This window comes from Miniopterus natalensis, chromosome 9 (assembly GCF_054644295.1).
Source record: "Miniopterus natalensis isolate mMinNat1 chromosome 9, mMinNat1.hap1, whole genome shotgun sequence".
Classification (NCBI taxonomy): Eukaryota; Metazoa; Chordata; class Mammalia; order Chiroptera; family Miniopteridae; genus Miniopterus; species Miniopterus natalensis.
In genome coordinates, this window is record NC_142089.1 from 76645468 (window position 1) to 76667790 (window position 22323).

A 22323-nucleotide genomic window follows, 5' to 3' on the forward strand; every position below is an offset into this window, starting at 1 on the left:
GCCTTTATAACAGACAAATGATCCGTCACCACCCCAGAGATTCTGATGCAATTTGTCTGGATTATATTATTTGGCATCAGTACTTTTCTTAAAGTTCTCCAAGACCCTTGATGCCCATCAGGGTTATAAGCCACTGAGTGAGGAAAAGCCCCAGAGCATGATAGTTCAAAAGGTGGACTTTAGAGTCAACTTTAAAGTGAGCTTCAGCTCTGGCTTTATCACCCAGTAGCAGTGTAACCCTGACCAGTGTGCTGAGATGTCCAAGGCTCACTCAGTCATGTAAAATACGGAATGAAATGCCTACTTCATGAGGCTGAGCAAATGAGGCGGTGTTTGTAAAGTGCAAGCAAGTATAAAATAAATGATGGTTATTATTATTTTCAGCAGCTGTGAAGAAGAACTTTGTGCCCATTCATTGTTTTAATATGTTTTTATTGAGTTCAGAGAGAAGAAGGGAGGGGGAGAGACATATGAAAACATCAATGATAGGAGAGTCATTGATCGGCTGCTCCCTGCAGGCCCCCTACTGGGGATCGAGTCTGAAACCCGGGCATGTGCCCTGACCAGGCATCGAACCTCCTGATTCATGGGTCGAAGCTCAACCACTGAGCTAGCCAGGCCGGGTGACCATTCATTATTTAACAACATTGTAAATCTTATTATTTAAATACAACATGTTAAACACCCGAATTAAAATCCTACTGGAGATTATATAGATAATGTGTACTCATTCGGTATATTGTTTTAGCAAATCATTTTGAAAATTACATAGCATGCAGTCAAAGAAGTCTTTTAAGCATCATGACATGTAGATGCCTGGGCAGAATAGGTTCTTCTCACTTATTATAATCATGTGAAGGGAAATAACACAAAAAATACAATTGGTTATTATGTATGTGATAAGATATTGAACCATCTTAGCAGCCTAGCAAATTCAAATGAAAATGACAGTGAAAAATGTCTGAGGTCTATCAGTGTGGCAAAGACTTTTTTAAAAGCAGCACGAGGAAATCTTGAACTTCATGCACTGATGCACAGATAGCAAATGGGTGTGCAGTTCTTAGAGAAAAGTTTGGTAATATGTATCAAAAGCCTTAAAAATATTGATATCCTTTGGCTCAACAATTTCATTTTTAAGAATAATCCTCCAGGAAAATATTCAGAGATACATCAAGTTTTATATACAATTCTCTTTAGTGGGTGTTATTTATAATGGCAAAAAAGTTAAAAAACAACTCAGTGGCCAATTAGAATATAGAAAACGATGCATTCACATAATGGAAACTACACTATCATTGAAAAATCACGCTTTAGAGGGTTACTATATGACATAGGAAAATGCCTACCAAAAACTATAAAAATAAGTACATAGCCAGGGTCCCTGCAGTGGAGTTATCGAGATGAGGACCTCCCTGGACATTAAGAGTAAAGAGAGAAAGAACAAGGTTTATCACACCAGGGAAATGCTCTTCAGCGTGGTGGTCATGCCTGTGAAGGGTTCTGTCCAGCACCAGGGCATCTCTGACAGTGGAAGGAACGGTGAGCCTCCGGCTCAGGCCAAGGTCACAGGTGGGCTCGAAGCTTTCCGCAATCTGGTTAAACCTATCCAGATTACCAGCAGCACCGGAGAAATGGTGAAACCCCAAAGTTCCTCAGTGGTGAATCTCCTCTGCGTGCGAAGAGTAACAAAGGCCTGTGTCAACATTCAGCATGCCCTGCGCTGTGATGTGAAGCAGTGTCTATTTGCCAAGGGCTTGACGAAGACCTGTGACTTTATCGTCCAGTCTGCTCTTCAGGGGGAAAACTGACATCAAGTCGCCGTGCCCTTTACAATCACACCTGAAACCTTACAGAATGTCAAAGAGAGAGTCTGCTCTCTCATCAAATTTCTCATCAGAGGACCTCTCAACTCAACCAACTGTGTTATCACACAGCCCCTGACAGGAGAGCTGATGGCTGAGCTCTTGGAGGGCGCCCTCAAAAGCACGGAGCTGCAGCTGATCCCTGGAGACGTGTGGGTGCGAGATGGGTATGCCCGCGGGGCCACAGACATTCAGAATATTCAGATCCCGATGGGGGTGTTTGCCGGAACATCGCCTTCCTATATGCATGGTCTTCCTCTGGCTGTCCACCTGCCCTACACTGGAGACCAGCAGCTTCAAAGTGGAATTTGAGGTTAGCAAAGTTGTGCTTCTTCATGAGGTGATCACCTCATCGGGGAGAGCTTCCCGCTGCAGCTCTGCAGAATGCAGCCCAGGAGGGAGGCGGACCCCAGAGAGGCCAGATGGAGATGCAGCTGGTACCGGCCCTCACCGGAGTCAAAGCCAGCACCATAGATTTGATTTCTTGGTGGTTCTGTATCAGAAATGGACCACAACCCTCAGATCACAATCACCTTCTTTCTCAATTCCTTGAGGCTCCTGCTCCCAGCCCGCGCCTCTAGTCAGGTCTTTTCTTTGAAATTCACTGGAATTTCTTAATGTTATTGGCAAGATCATTTCCCAGAAAGCAAAATTTCCTATGACTCCTGACTTACCTGTTCCTCCTTAGGGGCAGAGAACAGTCATAACAACAGTTTGAGCTTTGCTGGAAAGTGAGGTCCTGGGGACAAAAGAAAGCCCCCCCCCCCACCGCCTGTCTAACAGATGTGGGGGACTCACAACAACAGAGTGACTACAAGACTGTGACAGATGTGCTTGCTTATGACATTTGCAGATACCTTCTAAGGGGCAATTAAAAGTGTCCTCCACTGGAAATATGTAGCATTTTTGTCCCATTCTGTTCTGTATTTCTTTTACATTTTTCATGATGACTTTAAATACTTTTAGAAAACTGGAAAAAAGTGTTCTTTGCTATCATAGTAAGGGATTTGGTGATGGCTGGTGCTGGAGTATTTCTGAAGTCTCAGGAACTGGTGTAAAAGTGCATGCTGCGCTATTCCCAGAATGCATATGAATGCCAGGTGATGTAAGAGGGACATACGTCCAAACCTGTTGTTTGGTAGGTTCTGAACAGCAGAAGACAGGTGCCTGGGCCATATGTGAAGACCTTTCTACACTAGGTGGTGCCAGGACCGTGCCCTAGGCTTGATGAACTTGGCCTGCCTCCAACCCACCCGAGGGAGCTGTGTTCCAGCCAGGGCTTCTGGGCCTGACGCCGTTTTCCCCTTGGCCTTCCTTTGAAGTTCACAGTGTATGGTGAGTTTCTTTCTTCCAATCCTACCATTGTCTCTTTAGGTCCACAATTAATGAGGCTTCAGAAAGAAATCTTGTGCTTTGCATGCCACCTGGCCTCCCTGCCAGTCCCTCTTCATGGGCAGGCTCAAGCAAGGTGGGCTCAGGCTGATGGCCAGGGCTGTACCCCCGTCATCCAGTGACAGCATCTGGTGATGTGAGATGCAAACAAACCTGACTCAGGCACAGCTTTATCCCCGGGCTTCACCAGGGAAAGTGATACAACTTATTCACTGAGCCATTGAAAGGTTGATTCCCACAGAATACATTTCTAGCTTATAAGTGTCCTTTTATGTCCACTTGACATTAATAATGATCTGTGTTTGATGTTATATTTAAACTAAAGTAGCAGAAAACAAAGAGGCCATACTTTCTGGGAAATTTCAAAGGTAGAAATAATTTTTAATGAAAAGGTAAGCTAAAAATGTGAATTTTGAGAAATGGTTTGGGATGTAATTGCTATATAATTTTTTTAGTAAACCCATTTTATGGATACAAATATGATGAGTACTCTCCTTATGGAATAGCTATTACCTGAAGAGCTACCAACAGCCCAACCACCTTTATCATTTCCTTCAACCTTGAGGGGCCCAGGCAAGGGTCTTAGGCTGACTGGCCATTCCCTTCTCCTTCTTGGCCAGACACCTCCACTGTTGGTTGTTAAAGGAAACTCAGATATTTGAGTATCTTGGACAGCAACCACCTTGCTACTGCCCTGGCTGACTGGAGCTGGGGTGTCCATTGTCAAAGTTTCAGGGTTGTCAGGTTCTCCCATCAAAGCAAGAAGAGAGGAAGGGGAGGTGAAGAGTCTGTAGTGTGAATCTAAAACAGCATATTATTTTGGAAATGCCCATGTAAGCAGGAACACATTTTGACTATTGGAGCTCTAGCAGAAATGTAGCCTGGCTCCAGTTCTCATCTATGTTTTGAAACCCTGAGTAAAGATGGAGAGGTAAATCAGAAATAAATATTTTACTTTTTTAAAAAATATATATGTTTTTATTGACTTATTAGAGAGAGGGAGGAAGAGAGAGAAAAACATCAGTGTGAGAGAGAAGCATAGATCAGTTGCCTCCAGTACACACCCCAACCAGGGACCAAACCCACAAACTACCTATGTGCCCTGACCAAGAATTGAACTGGTGACCTTTGGGTGCATGAGACAATACTCAACCAACTGAGCCACACCGGCCAAGGTAGAAATAAACATTTTTAAAAAGCCAAAGCATCAGGCCTGAATTTGTCCAGAGTCCCTGTCCCAAACCCACATGTTCTGGTAGCTGATGCAGAGGCTGAACCCTGACATCATTTCTGCCTTCCCCATTGAAGTTTCATAAGTCCTGAGTCTGAGTCTGACTCATCCTTTAAAAACTTTGGGGCTAAGATTACCCCCACATGCTAGCAGTGATTGGGGCTATAGCAGCTCACTGGGCTCTCCCACAATCCTTCTCATGCCCCCTTCTTGTTCAGAAACAGGATTGTATTGCCATGCACCCATACCCATTGGGATAGGGACTTACTTTCAACTCCTTTGCAGCTAGGTGTGGTTATATGACAAGGAGGATGTGGGCCACTGGAGGCCAGACTCTGTTGGCTCCTTCCCACAACTGGACCAGCAACAGCCCTGAATCTCAGCCTAGACACTCCCACAGAGCCAGCAGGCGGGCACCATGTCTTAGTCTCCATCATCCTGACTCACACTGTTTGCCCCGTCCTGGTGATTCCCTGAGACCCTGAGCCTCACCCAAGCTGTTTCCAGTGGCTTATCCATACAAAAGGCCTGTACTGGCTCATGCTTTATACCTTCCTAAAATCTCTCAAACAAGCAGCATCTGGGCTCAGCATGCCCCATACCTCTTGTTAAGTGGCCCCAGGCCTGGTACTAGTGGCAGCCAATCTTGGTTTGCAGCTGGGCCTCACCTGACCAACTCCAAGCGCAGCACAAGTAGCAGCCATCTGCAGATTGCTTTGTAACTCATGCCATGTGGCCTAGGGCAGAACACAGGGGGTGACTGATTTTGGCCTGCACCTCCCAGGAGGCCCCAGAGCCAGCACACCTGGTGGATAGCTTCAGACCATGTCCAAGCACCACCCAACCTTCTCTACAAGCAACACATTCAAGGGGCAGATTTAGTGAGCACCAGAGCTCAGCTGAAGTAAGTCCTGCTCTGTGGCATGGGCCCTACACAACTGATCCTCCATGGTCACTGAAGCCAGTCCTTGCAGCTGATCAGCCAGGGGGTAAATCACTCCCACTGAGGGGCCAACAACAATCAAGGCTCAACTACAACAGGCAGGTACACACCGCCCACATGGGGTGGGGGGTGCACCTGGAGTGGCCAGCTCAGGTGATTGAGGAAGCTGTGCCGCTAGGCTCTACAGAACACCTACTACATAAGGCCACTATACCAAGCCTGAGAGACTTAGCAGCTCTACCTAATACATAGAAACAAACATAGGGAGACTGCTAAAATCAGGAGACAAAGAAACATGGCCCAAATGAAAAAACAGAACAAAACTCCAGGAAAAGGACTGAACAAAATGAAGACAAACAATCTACCAGATGCAGAGTTCAAAACACTGGTTATAAGGAAGCTCAGGAACTTAGTGAGAACCTCAACAGCATAAAAAAGAACCAGTCAGAAATAAAGGATACACTAACTAAAATGAAGAATAATTTCTAGGGAATCAGCAGGAGAGTAGATGAAGCGGAGAATCAAATCAGCAATTTGGAATATAAGGAAGCAAAAAACGCCCGATCAGAACAGCAAGAAAGAAAAAAGAATCCAAAAAAATGAGGATAGTGTAAGGAGTCTCTGAGACAACTTCAAACGTACCAACATTTGCATCATGGAATGCTAGAAGAAGAGAGAGAGCAAGAAATTGAAAACCTATTTGAAAAAATAATGATAGAAAACTTTCCTAACCTGGTGAAAGAAATAGACATACAAGTCCAAGAGGCACAGAGATTCCCAAGCAAGATGAACCCAAAGAGAACCACACCAAGACACATCATAGTTAAACTGCTAAAGGTTAAAGACAAAGAGAGAATCTTAGAAGCAGCAAAAGAAAAACAGTTACCTACAAGGGAGCTCCCATAAGACCGTCAGCTGATTTCTTAACAGAAACTTTGCAGGCCAGAAGGGAGTGGCAAGAAATATTCAAAGTGATGAAAAGCAAGAACCTATAACCAAGATTATTCTACCCAGCAAAGCTATCATTTAGAATCAAAAGCATATAAAGAGTTTCTCAGACAAGAAAAAGCTAAAAGAGTTCATCACCACCAAACCACTATTACATGAAATGTTGAAGGGTCTTCTTTAAGAAGAAAAAAAAATAAAAATAAAAAGTATGAACAATAAAATGGCAATAATACACAATCTATCAACAAATCTAAAAAACAAAATAAACAAACAAGCAGAATAGAAATAGACTCATAGATACAGAGAACATTTTAACAGTTGCCAGATGGGAAGAGGGTTGGAGGGATGAGTGAAAGAGGTGAAGGGATTAAGAAGTACAAATCGGTTGTTACAGAATAGTAATGGGGATGTAAAGTAAAGTATAGAGAATATAGTCTATAATATTCTAATAACTATGTATAATGTCAGATAGGTATGAGATTCATTGGGATGACCACTTAGTAAGTTATATGATGTCTAATCACTGGGGTGTACACCTGAAACTAATATAATGTTGTATGTCAACTGTAATTAAAACATTAAAAATGATTTTTTTCCCCAAAAATTACCAACATATTGCTAGGGTACCTCACATGCCTCGAAAAACTGACTCATGTTGAACAATATCAAGATATAGTCTAGCAAAGTAATTAGACTTTAAAGAAAAACTTTTTAGGTATCCAGGTTAAAATAACAAGTTACATAAAAGTAAAAGAAAATGTGTTCAGAGTTTTGGATGAAAATTCTTTTTCCTAGAAGAAAATTGAGTAACATATGTATGGTGCCCAAAGGAAGAAAATGTAAGCCTAGGAGTTTATATCCAGCCAAATTTACTTTCAAGTATAAAGGCAGCAAATTGTCATCAGTATACAAGAACTGAGAGAATGTTGTTCTCCTGAGTCCTTTAGAACCTACTAGAGAAAGAGCTTTAATCAGCCAAAATGCCTTGAAGAGACATCAGCATAAATACTGGCAGTGAGCATTAAACATCCAAATATACAGTGAAGACTAAATGAAAGATATGAGAGAAAAAGTATAAGTAGTTTTATTCTCTAACAATGAAGGTTGCAATACAATTGTAAAAATGGGGAGAGCATGTACAAAAAAATATTTAATTGCCTTCAATGACATTAACGGTAAAACCTGGAATTATTATTCTGAAAATGTTTTGGGAAAAGCAAATTAATAACTTCATATCTATTTCTATCATCTACATGCCCTTGAGAACCAGGATTCTTGGTTTAGGAACAAACAGATACAATTGTAAAATGGATAAGGTTAATTATCTTGCAGTCCTGAATTTGAACTGGAAGTGTCCACATGAACACATGAGGTGTTTGTTTTTAAATCTTTAAATATCCTAGTTCCACCTATTGATGACCTACCAGGCAGCAATGAGTGTCACTAGGTGCCAGATGTGGTCTTGGAGAAGTGGCTGGTTCCAGGCATGGGACAGGAAGTGTGCACATAAGGCTGGAAAAGCATGTCAAAGAGCAAGGAAGCTATAGGCTGCTAGGGTTGGCCAAAGGATGTAGGAGCTAACAGACAGGAAGATTCCCACTTACTGCAGATAGAACAATCTGAGCATCAATAAGGATAATAGCTGGAATGGGTTAAAACATTTCAAATATTATTTGATCCCTGAGCTCATAAATTGCACCACAACCTTTTTCTATTTCTCCTGCTACGTCCCCAGCACACTCTCCTATCACTTCCCCAGGCTTATTGCAATAACTCTCTAGCTCCCAACTCCCTGGTCCATTCCACCCTGCCGGTTGTTCCTGAACAGTAACTTTGATTGTAAGAGGAAATCAGGATTTTATTAATATCCCTAAAATCACACAAATAAGTAATTCCTCACCAACTGCAACAAATTCTCACTCAAACAAAGGGGGGGGGGAGTAGTATGTTAGGTGTTGTAGCAGATGTTTTATCTGGAAATACTTTTTCTGTTTTATCACCAGAAAACACAAAATAAACACAATACTCCCTTATGGGCTCAGGTTCACTGTTGTCAGAAAATAGAGCAAGGTCTTCTTGGTCTGTTAAACTGCTGGTTTTAAAGAGAGATTCAGAAGGAAAAGCACAGGTATAAGCAGAATGTCCAGAGAAGACAGTCAACAGAGACAATGACATGAGGGACATGTGGTGTAACTGACACTGAAAAACATGTCATATGTTCACGACCCTTGGCACAGACATATCACTTCCCTAACGCTGGCGCAGAATCAGAATCACGGCTGGTTGGAGGAAAATATGTCACGGGTTAGAGGCACACATCAGAGCAGCTTTAGTTTAAGGCTTTCCCACAATCCATTGCAGCAGCACACCTCCAGACCACAACACTGTCTTTATTAGCATATTAAATGGATAATTATGTGCCTATTGAAGTCGGGTTTTCTGAAATTTCTGTCCCACTCCATTTAATATTTAATTCTTTTTTTGCAAAGCTGAAAATTACAAGAGCAAGGGTGTGTGTGTGTGTGTGTGTGTGTGTGTGTGTGTGTGTGTGTGTGCCTCCATGTGCATGTGTGGAGGAAAGTGCTAGGAATAGAATCTACAGCAGTTCTAAAACTTGGCTGCACACTCGAATTATTAGGGGGGATTTTAAATCCCAATGTGCAGTTTCCCCACCCCCAAGTTAATCAGGATCTCCAGCCCAGCGGTTGAGCATCAACCTAGGATCCAGGCGATCAGGGTTCGATTCCTGGTCAGGCACATGCCCAGGTTGCGGGCTCAATCTCCAGTTAGGGGCGTGCAGAAGACAGCTGATCAATGACTCTCTCATTATTGATGTTTCTATCTCTCTCTCTCCCTCACCTTTCCTCTCTCTGTAATCAATAAAGATATTAAAAAAAAAAAAATCAGGATCTCCAGGGCAGGTGAGGCAGGCATCAGTACATTTTTAAACTTCCCAGGTGATTCAAATGTGTAGCCAATGTTGTAAACCATTGTCTGCTCTCCCCCAAGTCATCTAACTCCGTCTTTCTCTTGGACCATCCCCAATGCTATAAAATCATGCCTTACTATCTCCCACATTTAAAAACTCCTCCTTTGACCAGGGTTGAGAACCAGGGCTATAGACCAAGCTCCCTTAGGTTCATCCTGGTATGGCTTTGTTCTCCCTGCTTATTTTAATATGACAGAGCAGCAGAGAGAGAGAAAGAGAAAGAGAGACACACCTGCCGTTTTTCCGGGTATGTTGGTCCCACTCGTGTGGTATTGGACATACTACAGTTTGCTGTGGTTATCTGTGTGCATCTCACCTCCCCATAGAGGCTGCAAGCCCCCTGAGGGTGGCATTTCGTTGCACACCTGGCCCTTCCTAGCAGTTTGCATGGTTGCCTTGCTCACAGTGCGCTATACATGGCCTTCTGATTTTCCTAGGGTCTTTCACTCCCATTAAGTAGAAACATTTTTAAACACTACAAAATATAACAGGCTTTTCTGCTGCTGCTGACTATATTTTTGCTCACATTTCTAATATAATCTTGAGACAAATGCTTCTCCCCTCACCTCTCTGGTGGTTTTTGCCACACCCTGCTCAACAAACTCTGACTCTCCAGATTGCTCCTTCTTGGTTTGGTTTCCATGGAAATCTCAAGGGAAGGAGAATCATAAAGATCTGTTGCCTCCTGGTGTAAACAAGTCACCAAGGGAGGTAGAGAAAGTCGGCAGTGGCTCCAACTCCTGTGGGAAGCTAATGCACTTTATGCTGGTCCAATCCTGTATCCACAGGGCAGGGATTTCTTGAAAACCCAACTCAAGACAGAGGCAAATTAACATGGAATCAAGAATACCAATTTCTCATACTCCTGTTCCAGAGCCTCCACTCTTCAGGGAGCAACTCCTGAGGCAGTGGGAGGGGGCAGGGAGGCTTTCGGGGGGAGAGGAGTGATCAGTGGTCTGCCCCACATCAAGACTGATTGGGGCCATTATTTAGATCAGTAACTGTCCACCTTTTCATCTCATGGCACACATAAACTAGTTACTAAAATTCTGCAGTACACAAAAAAATATATTTTTTGCAGATCTGACAAAAAAAATAGGTATAATTTTGATTCATTCATACCGGCTGGCTATTGCTTTGGCTGTTGTCATATTTATTTGACAATCTAAGGGAAAAGAGGCCAGTGTCCCTGACTAAATAGCCTGTTTTAAAAATTCTTAAGGCGCACCAGTTGAAATTGCTGATTTGGAGCAATCGGAGGCTGGGATGCAATCCCCAGCCATGCCCACAAGGTGTCACAGTGATTCTATATGAGGTGATTCCTCGCCAACCTCATGAGAGAAAAAGGTAACTGCCTTCTATCTGGTCAGTAGTCTTTAAAGACCTGAGGAGACTCTCAGAGGATCCAGAAATGTTGGTAATTGAAAAGGAAGCTATGACAGCGGTGACAGAGGCCGTGCAGACAGAGCCCCCAGTCCACCTGGAAAGTACTTGCCATTCAGTGGGACCCGCAGTTTAAGAGACAATTCCAAACGTGTGTTTCAAATGTATTGCTAATGGGAACAGTGACTGGTGGAGATACTGTAATAGCTGTCTTAACTTTTCAATTCTTTCATCTGTGTTTTGCAATATGCATACACTCTTAAAACTACTCTTGAACCTAATTACTAAATTATTTTTCAACCGGGAAGTCAGGAACATTTGGAAACAAACTGTTTGAGGAGGTGGGGGCAAGAGCATGTACCCAGCCGTATTTCAGGATTCTCAGAAATCATCCCGCACCCCAGGTAGAAATGTCCATCTCTGAGCCCTCCTCCCCCCCCCCCCCCCGGTTGCTTTGGCCATTCCAGCTACAGGGATATCCTCCCTGTCTCTCCTCATCAATCACTGACGAATACTGACAAGCTTCTACCTAACTACATGCAATGTAATATGCAAGATGCTGAGGAATCGCATGCATAATGCTGGAGACCTCCTCTCTAAGAACTCAAAATCAAGGCGTGGAGACCGTTTTATAACCAAAGTTGGTGCTGGTTGTGGGACCACTCAGTCATTGGGGTGGAATATTTATTCCCTGTGGGGGAGGAATGACGACAGGGACTTTCAGCACTAGTTAGTAAATACTCTCAAACAGGGCACCACAAGAGATGCCCCTCACTTGGGGGAAGTATCTTACGAGGAAAAAACACTTGCCATTCAGTGATGTCAAGTTTCACAGGCTCCGCTCTGACCCAAGGGCTTGTGCTGCTCCCCCGAAGTTGTTATTGTTTCCCCACAGGATTCCAACCGTCCTCCAGCAAGCTGACACCAAGGCCCGCAGAAACCAAATCAGTTAAGCCTCATGTTCAAGACTCATGTATCATTTGAGGCTTGAGCACTGAAGCGAGTTAGGAGGCTAAAGTTTGGAAGCCAAAACTCTCTTAGGTGTTGTAGTAGCCAACGGGGATAGACTCGAATAGATTCTAAATCCGTAACACTGAAAACCCAGTCTGATACTAGACTTTAATACACTTGACTCTGCCTCTTTCTGACCCCTCCTCCTGTTCCTTCCAGCTGCCTTTTCTGTACTTCTATTCCAATATTAACTCTGACTTTGTTTTTAATTATATCCCATCTCTTTCATTACCATGTCATTACTGTATTTAACTGTTTAAGAGATGTTTCCATGGTGATGCTGAGACACATCTGCATAGAGGTTTGGCTACAATAAACCTTTACCTCCTGGCATGCTTTCTAGGCATGTAGGGCTAGTTTGCCCATCTCTGAAGAGTGGTTAGCTATTCCTTTCCTGTCTCCTGCATCTGTGTGTTTTTTGTTGTTGTTTTTTAATCCTCACCCGAGGATATTTTTTCCATCACTTTTTAGAGAGAGAGAGCGGAAGGGAGAGAGGGAGAGAGAGACAGAGAAACATCCATGTGAAAGAGACACATCAATTGGTTGCCTCCCACACGTGCCCCGACCAAGGCTGGGGATCAAGCCTGCAACCAAGGTACGGTGTGCCCGTGGGCAGAATCGAACCCGGGACCCTTCAGTCTGCAGGCCAATGCTCTAACCACGGATCCAAACCAGCTAGGGCGCATTGTGTGTTTTATTGGTGAAGGAAAGTCGAATCTACTAGATTTGAGCATTTAGCAACATGTGGGTCAGGGGAAGGAATCCTTGAAGATATTTCTTTCTTTTCATTGAGGCAGGATAGTAAGAAGCTAGGAAAATTCCTTGAAAAGTGGAATAAGGGAAACTGAGACAAAATAATTAAACAAGGCCAAACGATTTGAGCAATTTACAGCCAGCTAATGAATCACAAGTTTTTATCTTCCCTAACCAAGGACACTTAGAAGCAAATGGTTTACACCTTTCAGACTGTCCCAGGGCAGACCAGCATCAGTCCCAGTCCCTCTTCAATGACGTTCTTTAAAAATAAAACTAACCAGAAAATAATTCTGGCCCCTTTATACACACATTTTGATGAATCAAAGTATTGAAGGACACATCTGAAAAACTAATGAATATTCTGTTGAAACCCTCCCCAAAGACTTCCCCTAGGATTCCAGCGAGCAAAGAGAGATTTAAAAGACCTCAAGACAAAGGAGCTACAGCACGCTCTTGCAAGAGCATGTCCACACCTTGTATCTTTGCTGTTTTTCTTCTAAATCTAAATACTAAGGGACCCCATGAGACTTGCAACCAGGGAGCCGTGGGCAGTGGCAGCTCAACCTGGGCTAACCTCGTGAACCTGTCTCCAAGGCCCCCTTTTCTCTGACTTTTCCTCTCCTGTTGCTTCCTCTATCTTAATTAAGCCCCCTGTTTGTTTCACTGTCCCCAACTTTAATAAACATACTCTCAAAAGCCACCTTCACTTGCACGGTGAAATCTTTCCTACATGAAGTCAAGAACCTACACACTACATCAGGAACCTGTCTGCTTAACATATTCATGAAGGCTTCGAGTCTAGAACCTTGGGATTGGCATGAAGGGACTTGGGTGGTCCCTACTCCAAATATCCTTCAACCTTTGAGAAAACTCGTCCTGTAGGAATTCACTACAGGGAAGGACCGCATGAATGAAAGAATGGACTGCTTATGGGAACTGTTCTTGACAAAAGTTTTGACCACCTAAGATTTTCCTGGAAGAGTTGTACTTATTAACTGAGGATGAAAGTCTGCCCCTACCCAGTTACCCATTGGTGATAACTGAGGTCAAAACAAAGGGCGAAGGGGTGAAGGGTAGACAACACCCGAGCTTTCTCACTTAGCCAGTCATGTTTGTTGAGGGCCCATTCTATGCCAGGCCCTAGACAGGTAGTCAGGGTGGCAGAGCTGCCACTTTGGGCTGGTGCGCGGGGCAGGAGCAAAACGTCAATGGCCATATAGAAAGGACATTTTGAAGACACGAGGAAAAAGCATAATCAGAACCCAGGGTGAAAGGCGGTATAAGAAAGGGCGCAGAGAAGCAGGAATTCCACTGCGAGCGCGGCCACTGCCAGTCTGGGGTGTGCCCGGGTGCCCTGGGCCGGTGGGAGACACCAGGTAACTACAACACGGCTGGTGCGTGCTGTTGGTAGAGGAAAGCCCGGTGGCGCGGGAGCACAGAGGGGACTCCCTCCTCCTCGGGGAGAAGGCGGGGAGAAGGCGGCGAGAGGGGCGCTGCGTGAACAGCCGCCTCCCCGCGGCTGGGGCCCAGCGGCAGGCGGCACCTGGAAGTCAGAGCCAGGGCGGGTGCCTGCAGCACAGCGGGGTTCATCCTGCCGAGGGAGTCAAAGGCTCCCTGAAATTGCTCTCGGTCATCAGGAAAGAGGTGCTCACGGGCAAGGAGCATAGAGTGTAAAAGGACAGCATGCAGGTAAATGTGTCTAAAAAGAAATGAGTGGTCTGGTGTCTGCCACCGCCGGTCAACCCTGTAGAAAGGAGTCTCTTGCTCCTTAATTACAGTTCTTTGCAGTCCACTGGGCTTTCCAAAATAATCACATCATGTGGTTGGACCCAGGGGCCCTTCCTTGGGATCCAGTGTCATGTAAAGCACCCGGAATAGGAGAAGGAGCTCTGACCACTCCGTTCAGTATTGCTGAGCCTGCTGGGCTGCTGAGCCTGCTGGGCTGCTGGGCTGCTGGGCTGCTGGGCTGCTGAGCCTGCTGGGCTGCTGGGCTGCTGGGCTGCTGGGCTGCTGAGCCTGCTGGGCTGCTGGGCTGCTGGGCTGCTGGGCTGCTGAGCCTGCTGGGCTGCTGGGCTGCTGGGCCTGCTGGGTTGCTGAGCCTGCTGAGCCTGCTGGGCTGCTGAGCCTGCTGAGCCTGCTGAGCCTGCTGGGCTGCTGAGCCTGCTGGGCTGCTGAGTCTGCTGAGCCTGCTGGGCTGCTGGGCTGCTGGGCTGCTGGGCTGCTGGGCTGCTGGGCCTGTGGGGCCTGCAACCCAAGATCTGGTGGGAAGCCGCCAGCCCCCCACAGAGGAAGCAGGGAAATCTGCCGGGAGGATAGCACGCACCAGTTTGCTCTTTTGATGTAAATAGCACCTAAAACACTATCTTAAGAGCCTCAAAGCAGAAGTGAACGAAAGTCTTTTATATGAAAATCTGAAACAATGGTGGAAAGACAAAGTGAATTGGTAACTCCAACAAAAGATGCAAAAAAAAAGAAAGGAAAGGAAAACAGTGTCTGAGCTAACTTTGGAAACATATATGTAAAATAAGTAAAACTCTCACGCCTGGGTTACAATAATAATGTTTATTATAGATAAACAACAGCATAGCCACCTGCAAAAAAAAAGAGAGAGAAGCTTTAAAATAGTCCTCTCATATTTACCACACAATTTGGACTCAGCTTATACTTTTGGCACTTACTTACCTTAACAAACAATACCCAGGGTAAGAAAGGATCCCATGGTAGGGTCCAGAAAGAAACAACTGAACACAGGAATTGGGCAGAGTTAGAGTCCTGAAGGATACACACTCTCAGTGCTCCAAAACTTGACCAAGAGCCAGCTTGTGGGGCTCCGCTGGTTGATCCCCGCCATGAACCAGGAGTAGCCTTTGGATTCTGGCCAGGGCATGTACCCAGGCTGCGGGCTCCATCCCCAGGTTGCAGGCTCCATCCCCAGGTTGGGGGCTCCATCCCCAGCAGAGGGCATGCAAGGGGCTGTCGATAGTTGATGTTTATCTCTCTCCCTCTCCCTCTCTCTGAAATCAATAAAAACATTTTTTAAAAAAAAACTTGACCAAGAAATATATTAAGTGGTTCTTCTTTACTTTTCATTTTCCTGTACCCAGCCCCTTACCTGATATTGGCGCCACTTCCTGTAACTGTATGGTCCTGTATGGTCCTTTCCTTTTTTATAGATTCTTTCACACCTATTGTAACAATGTGCAGTTCTCCAGACAGAAACTGTTAAAGAACAAAATTCAACCAAGTAAACTTGAAGATCTAATTGGTTTTATTAAGTGGTTTATGAATATGAATTGCTTCAGCGAGTTGTATAAAATAGAACATTTTTATAGGCAGAAAGTTAAAAGAGTGGACCATTTCAAGCAGGGTCATTGGTCTTTAGGGAAAGTCCCATCAGGCAGATTGCCTCACTAGTGCTGAGTAGGAAATTCAGACTGGTTTAAAATTCCATCCTAGGAGAGGCTGAAACTGCAATTAAATTAGTCACGTTTGGGTTTGGTGACGTTGCCTAGCAAAGGTGTCTCCATTTTGGCCTGTTTCTTTCTTTAACAAAGAAGTGTTAAGAATCTATGTGAGTGCCCTTTTTCTGGTTTTGCTCACCCTAGACTTTAGATTTTTAACTATGATTGTTAGGATAAGGTCCATAAGGTCCTGTTCACATAAAAAAACATCCAAACCTGTAGAGAATTTTTATAAGTTTATTTGAGCCAAACTGATGACATACGCGGGGGGGGGGGGGGGGGGGGCCAGATTTCAAATGCTCTAGAAAATAACAGTTCTGCAGCTTCTTTTATGCATTTGGAATTAAGGAGGGAACAGAAGGAAGATTGGAGAAAGCAAGATGGGGATTGAATTGTGGGATAGTTAACAAGATTACTTTTATCTTGGGGGTTAATACCCCCTTTGAGGTATTAGCTTCTAACAGTAGATAAGAAGTTTTCTTACAGACCCTGGGAAACTGGAGGGTGAGACAAGGCTGTAAAAAGATAAGATGCCTCGGTGGGTCCATTACTCAGAAAGAAATCTATTTTGAGAACAGACCAAGGACAGGACATGCTTTGATTTGGTTGCTGTGCCTGGACCCTGAACCCCTCCGGGAGTTTGCCTCAGGAATGCTAGCCATTCTCCAGTCCCTGGAACTGGCTGAGCTGTTTGTCACATCATAAAAGATTAACTACCTGGTTATCGGACTGTGAGCTCCTGAAGGCCGGACTGCAGACCCTCCCGTCCCCTTTCTCTGTGACACTCGCAGCTCACAGCTGCAGTTAGTTATCTTCTCTCTCACCGGCATTCAATCCGCCGACTGGTGAGGGGAGGCAGAGCAGAATTTCCAGGGTCACCAACTGCTCTCCCATTTTGCTGGCAATAATGGAATGAACTCTCACATATGATTCAACCCTGTCTCTGCTTAATTTGGCTCAAGTAGTGACAGATGGCCTCGGAACCCTTGTGTCTGGTTTCAATCCCACCAGAGAAGTGAGTGGCGGAACTGAGATGAATATTCTTAAACTAAGTCCTTTCAGACTTTCGTCGTGAACTGTTCCCACGGGATGTCAGGTCCCCAGCACTTTCCAGCTTCCATGGTTTTGTGAAAGTCCTCGCACATAGAAATCAAGTAATGGTGACTGAGAGTCATCGGAAGCACAGTGCAAAGGTACATTACATATATGTTATATTTGGTATAAGAAAGAGGAAGCCTACAAAGAGTGAGTGGGAAATGGTCTATTTCATAAATGATGTTGGGAAAAATGACTATCCATATGGCAAAAGATAAAATTAGTTCTCTATCTCACATTATGCACAAAAATAGAGTCCAGATAGACTAAAGACTTAGATGTAAAAATCTATATATGTAAAAATCATGGGTAAATATCTTTATGACATCTAGATATGAAAGGATTTCTTAAGAAGTAAAAACCAAAAATTATAAAAAATACATATATAATAAAATATAAAGTAAAATATATATCAATTTAACTTTTAAAAAAATTAAAACATCTGGCCTGGCCAGCATCGCTCAGTGGTTAAACATAGACCTATGATCAAGAAGATTCCCAGTCAGGACACATGCCTCTTTCAGACTCCATCCCCAGTCGGGGGCAGGCAGGAGGCAGCCAATCAATGACTCATCACTGATGTTTCTCTCTCTCTCTCCCTTACTCTCTCTGAAATCAATAAAGATATGGTTTTTTGTAAATTAAAACATCTGTATTATAAAGAAACCACAAACAGCATGGAAAATCAACCTAAGAGCCCAGCCAGGTGTGGCTCAACGGTTGAGCATCGACCTAGGATCCAGGAGATCGTGGTTCAATTCCATGTCAGAGCACATGCCCGGGTCATCAGGGGCGAGCCGGAGGCAGCAGATCAATGATGACTTTCTCATCATTGATGTTTCAACTCTCTCTCTCTCTCTCCCTTCCTTTCCCTGAAATCAATAAAGATATTAAAAAAACAACAACTAAGATTTAAAGAAATTATTAGCAACTAATGAATGTAATAAAGGATTAATTATCTAGAATATACAAACTTTCTAAGCAGGAAAAGACAGCCCACTTGATAAATTAGTGAAAAATACAAACAGGATTCACAGAGAAGGAAACCAATGTCCAATAATCATATGAAAAAAATGTCCAATATCAATAAAATTCAGGGAAATGCAAATTAAAAACAATAGGACAATATGTCACACCTGTCAGATGGATGAAAATGTAATCTGATAACAACAAGTAACAGCCAGGATGTGGAAAAGCAGGAACTTCTTCTATACATTGCTGGTGGGCGAATGGATGGAAAGATTCACTCTGGAAAGCAATTTTTCAATACTATTAAGGTCAAGACGGGCATACTGTATAATCCAGCAATTCCACTTCTGAAGATACACGCTAGAAAAACTCTCACACACGTAACCCAGGAGACATGCAAAAGGTGGCCACAGCTGTTTGTAATAGGACAAGACAAAAAGAGGGGGAGGAAAGAAAGACAGGGAGGGAGGCAGAACCTGAATGCCCCTGAGTAGGAGGAATATATAAATAAACTATATTTAATTGCTCACCAGTTAAAATGACTGAAGTAGAGATATGCATATGAACATGGTTGAATCTCAAAAGTATGCTGTTGAGTGGGGGGGAGGATAATTCGAAAAGAATACTTAGATTATGCCATTTATACCATCTAGTTACGTTTTTAATCAAACAAAACATGTAATTGTTTATAGATACGAAAAAGCCAAAACACATTAGGAAGGTTGGTGAGCTCTGGGCGGGGGGCGGGCGGGGGGTCCAAGGAGGAAGAGCACCGTTCAGGAAGGTTTAAGTGCTTCTCAAAAAGATCTAAACAAATATGGCAAAATCTTAACATACATTTAACATCAGTGGTGGGTATACAAGTGCCTGTTAGTTTTGGATTTTGGAGAGTATTTGAAATATTTCATAATTTAAAATGTTAAAAATACAGTGTCACTAAGTCAAAAGTAGCAGCTGCGGAGTATCTAGAGCAGTCACCCTAGAGGTCCACCCTGGGGATTTTCCCACAGCCCCAGAGATCACCAGCCCCTGCCGGCCTCCCTGATATGCATCTCCCAAACCTGGCCACAGAGCTTCTTTTTCCCCAAAAGAGATCATTTTTTAATCAGGTTGATTTGCCAAGCTCAGGACAAGCCAACCTTGGGACTTCATTAATAAATAACTAAATGATAATAGCTAATAGAATTCTTCTCAGAAATTATTTTATTTCTATTTATTTATATATAATTATATATATCATATATAATACTCAACATTATATAATTGTTATGTAAATATATAATATTTTTATATTTCCATCTATAATTATATTTATAACATAATCATATTTATAATTTTGAGAATATTCATTATTTATATGTTTTATAATTTCATGTGTAGAATTATATACATATATATAATTATAATTATTCTTATCCCTATTTTATAGATAAGTAAACTGATGCAAGGTGTTTATACAAGTACGGGGAGCAGAACTAGGATTTAGACTGAAGTCTGTCTTTCTCTGAAGCCAGAGTCCTCTTTGCACTGAACTGCTCTAGAGGAAAGAGCATCCCAGAGAATTTCCAAGTTCCAACCTGAGACCTCAAGTTTTTATCACTTCATTTTTTTAATTTTTGGAGTGTATATTGGAGGGTAAATAAAAGAATACTCCAAAAAGAGATGAGGAGATCTCGGGTATGTCTCAGTTTCAGTTGAGGACAGCATTGGTAACTGGTGATTGGTGGCCTTTTCATAACGCGGGCAGAAGTCAAGCAGCGCCACTCCCGCCAGGTCTACTCCAGGCCTCAGAGCAGGAGCGGCCCAAACCCTCAGTGTGAGAAACAGTCTGATTTGGAACACAGGACCTGACTACAAGGAATGTTTAAACTGTCCGTTCCTGCCTTAATTCCATTCCTCCTTTCCCTACGTTACCCCATTTTTATTCCCCTAACAGTCCAGGGCTTCTCCAAGGTCTGAAACAATTCTCACCCAGTAGTCTGGCACTTTGGTGCTCAGCACCGAGCCCTCTTTGCTGTTGCCGTGGCCAGGCCCTCATACCCCAAACCTGAAAGCCTTCTTATCTGTGATGGAGCCCCGGCCTGGCGCCCCAGGGGCCAGCCTCCTGCAGCCTGGGGCTCCCCATCTGTTCCTGGGTCCCTCTGGGTGCTACTCCTGAGCCCAGGCTTTCCCCTCAGTGCTTCCTCCCACTGTGGGCTCTGTGACTTCAAGCGTCTCACTTCACTTTTCTGGGCTTTAGCTTCCTTACTTGGGAATAGAGATAATAATAGTACATTTCATAGGATTATTGTGAGGTATAAATAGATAAGGGGTGAAAAGTGCATATTAGTACGATGCCTGTCACTGAAGGGCTCACTGAGATTAGTTATTATTAGGCTTTAGTTATTGTGAATATCAGTCTTCCCTTCTAGTTGCCCTCAGGCTATTGAGTATTACCTTTTGGACCCCCTGTGGTCCCGTTGGTCCATCTGGGGGGCCCTTCTATCAGCTGTGTAAGAACCTTCACAGTCCATCTTGTCTGTCTCCAGTGTCTCCAACTGCTATCATATTTCTACTGTGGGATTTTATCCCAGGGCCTGTAGCTGCTGATGGCCTGTCAGCGCCTGCAGTGCTCCAAAGGGTGAAGAGAGGACCAAATATTGGGTTCTGGATTCCCCTAGTCATTGTCCCCCTGAAGTTAGATATCTAAGCTAGATCTTGCCCTGAGATACGACTGAAATGGCAACAGGTTGTTGGTGTTCTGTGAAGGGTCTGGTTGCCTCAGGGATGGCAAAGTTTCTGTGGCAGAAACCAAGCTCTCGGTCACTTAACTGGCAGGAGTGTGATCAGGGGTTTTCGTCCATAACACTATGAACATTTTGGGCCAGATCATTCTTTGTTGTGAGGGTTGTCCTCTACATTGTACAACGTTCAGCAGGATCCCTGGCCTTTACCCATTAGACACCAGTAGGAGTGTTCTCTCTTCCCCTCTCCCCACACCTCATGACAACTAAATGTCCCCTGGGAGGCAAAATCACTCCCAGTTTAGAAACCAACCCAAGTTCAACAGAAAGAGGATAGATGTGATTATGGGTGAAAATGAAGTGATCTAAAGAAACATCATTTCTAAGATCTTCCAGGATCACCAGGTAGAAATTGTTTTCCATTTCTTATAGTCAGAGTTCCCTAGAAATACTACCCAGCCACACTGGTATTTTCTTAGTTAGCAAGTTGCTTAAATAATGCACTTGGGTTTACTTAAGACCATATCAGTGATGCTATAAATCTTGTCCAGAGCAAGAGTGTATTTTCTCTGATACGAGTATGCTGGCTGATTTAGAAATAGCTGATAAAATTCTATCATCCAGAGGATTTTTATTTCCTTGTTTATACTCACTTGTATTTTTCATCATTTCTATACTAAACATGTTTTATTTGTGTAAATTTTAAGTTTATGATTTATAAGGGCTTTCATCATAAAATTTTATTCACAGAAATTAAAGACCTAAAAAAGGGAGTAAATCATTTCCCCTTTGAGCTTCAGATTTCTCATTAATAATATGAGTTGTTTGCATTATCTGTGAGATAGATGGGTATGCAAAAAGACAGGGGAGAAAAACAGTGTTTTACTAAATAAAGGGAAATTCAAACTTGTTTTTTTCTTTGTAGGAAGGAAAGAGAGCTTTATGCTAAATAGACAGTGTGGCAAACACCCTGGGGGGAACCCTAATGAGTAACACCCTTGTACAAACCCTCTCCTTAAGTGCAAGCATGTGACTTGCTTTAACCAGTAGGATGTGGCACAGGTGGATGGAATGCTCATCCTTTGACTAGATTACACTGAAGGGGCTCTTCCATCATTCATTCTTCAGTTAGGGGATGGGTAAGCATAAGTGGGAGGCCATTTGCATCCATCTCAGCCATTCAACTGTAATCTTCATTGCCCCGGGGCACTAAAAGGATTAATGACTGTCTGGCAGTTTCACATTTGTAAAGCATTCTGTAATCCTTGAAGAAAAGACACAATGTACATGTAAGCTCATTGACAGCCTAAAATAACAACCTTGTCTCTCCTCTCCTACAGAACGTGCCAATAAACTTTCTCTCTCTACAAATCTTGTCATGCTGCTGTGAAAGGATTTTAAAGAAGACCCAGGGGAACTTATCCTACCCTCTTCACTTGTGATTTATCATCATTCTCAAAACAAATGTGTCCTTCTGTCTGAAACGTTTAGGCCTCAAGAGCCCTAGACAGGATCTAACTGTATCTTTCCATTCGGGAAGTTGGCTCCTTCACTACCCAG

The 22323-nt window shown here is 43.5% G+C and overlaps 1 pseudogene; it reads left to right on the plus strand.

Moving 5' to 3' along the window:
• Nucleotides 1–1400: 1400 nt before the first annotated feature.
• Nucleotides 1401–2336, plus strand: LOC107528711 (vacuolar protein sorting-associated protein 26C pseudogene; annotated as a pseudogene).
• Nucleotides 2337–22323: the final 19987 nt, after the last annotated feature.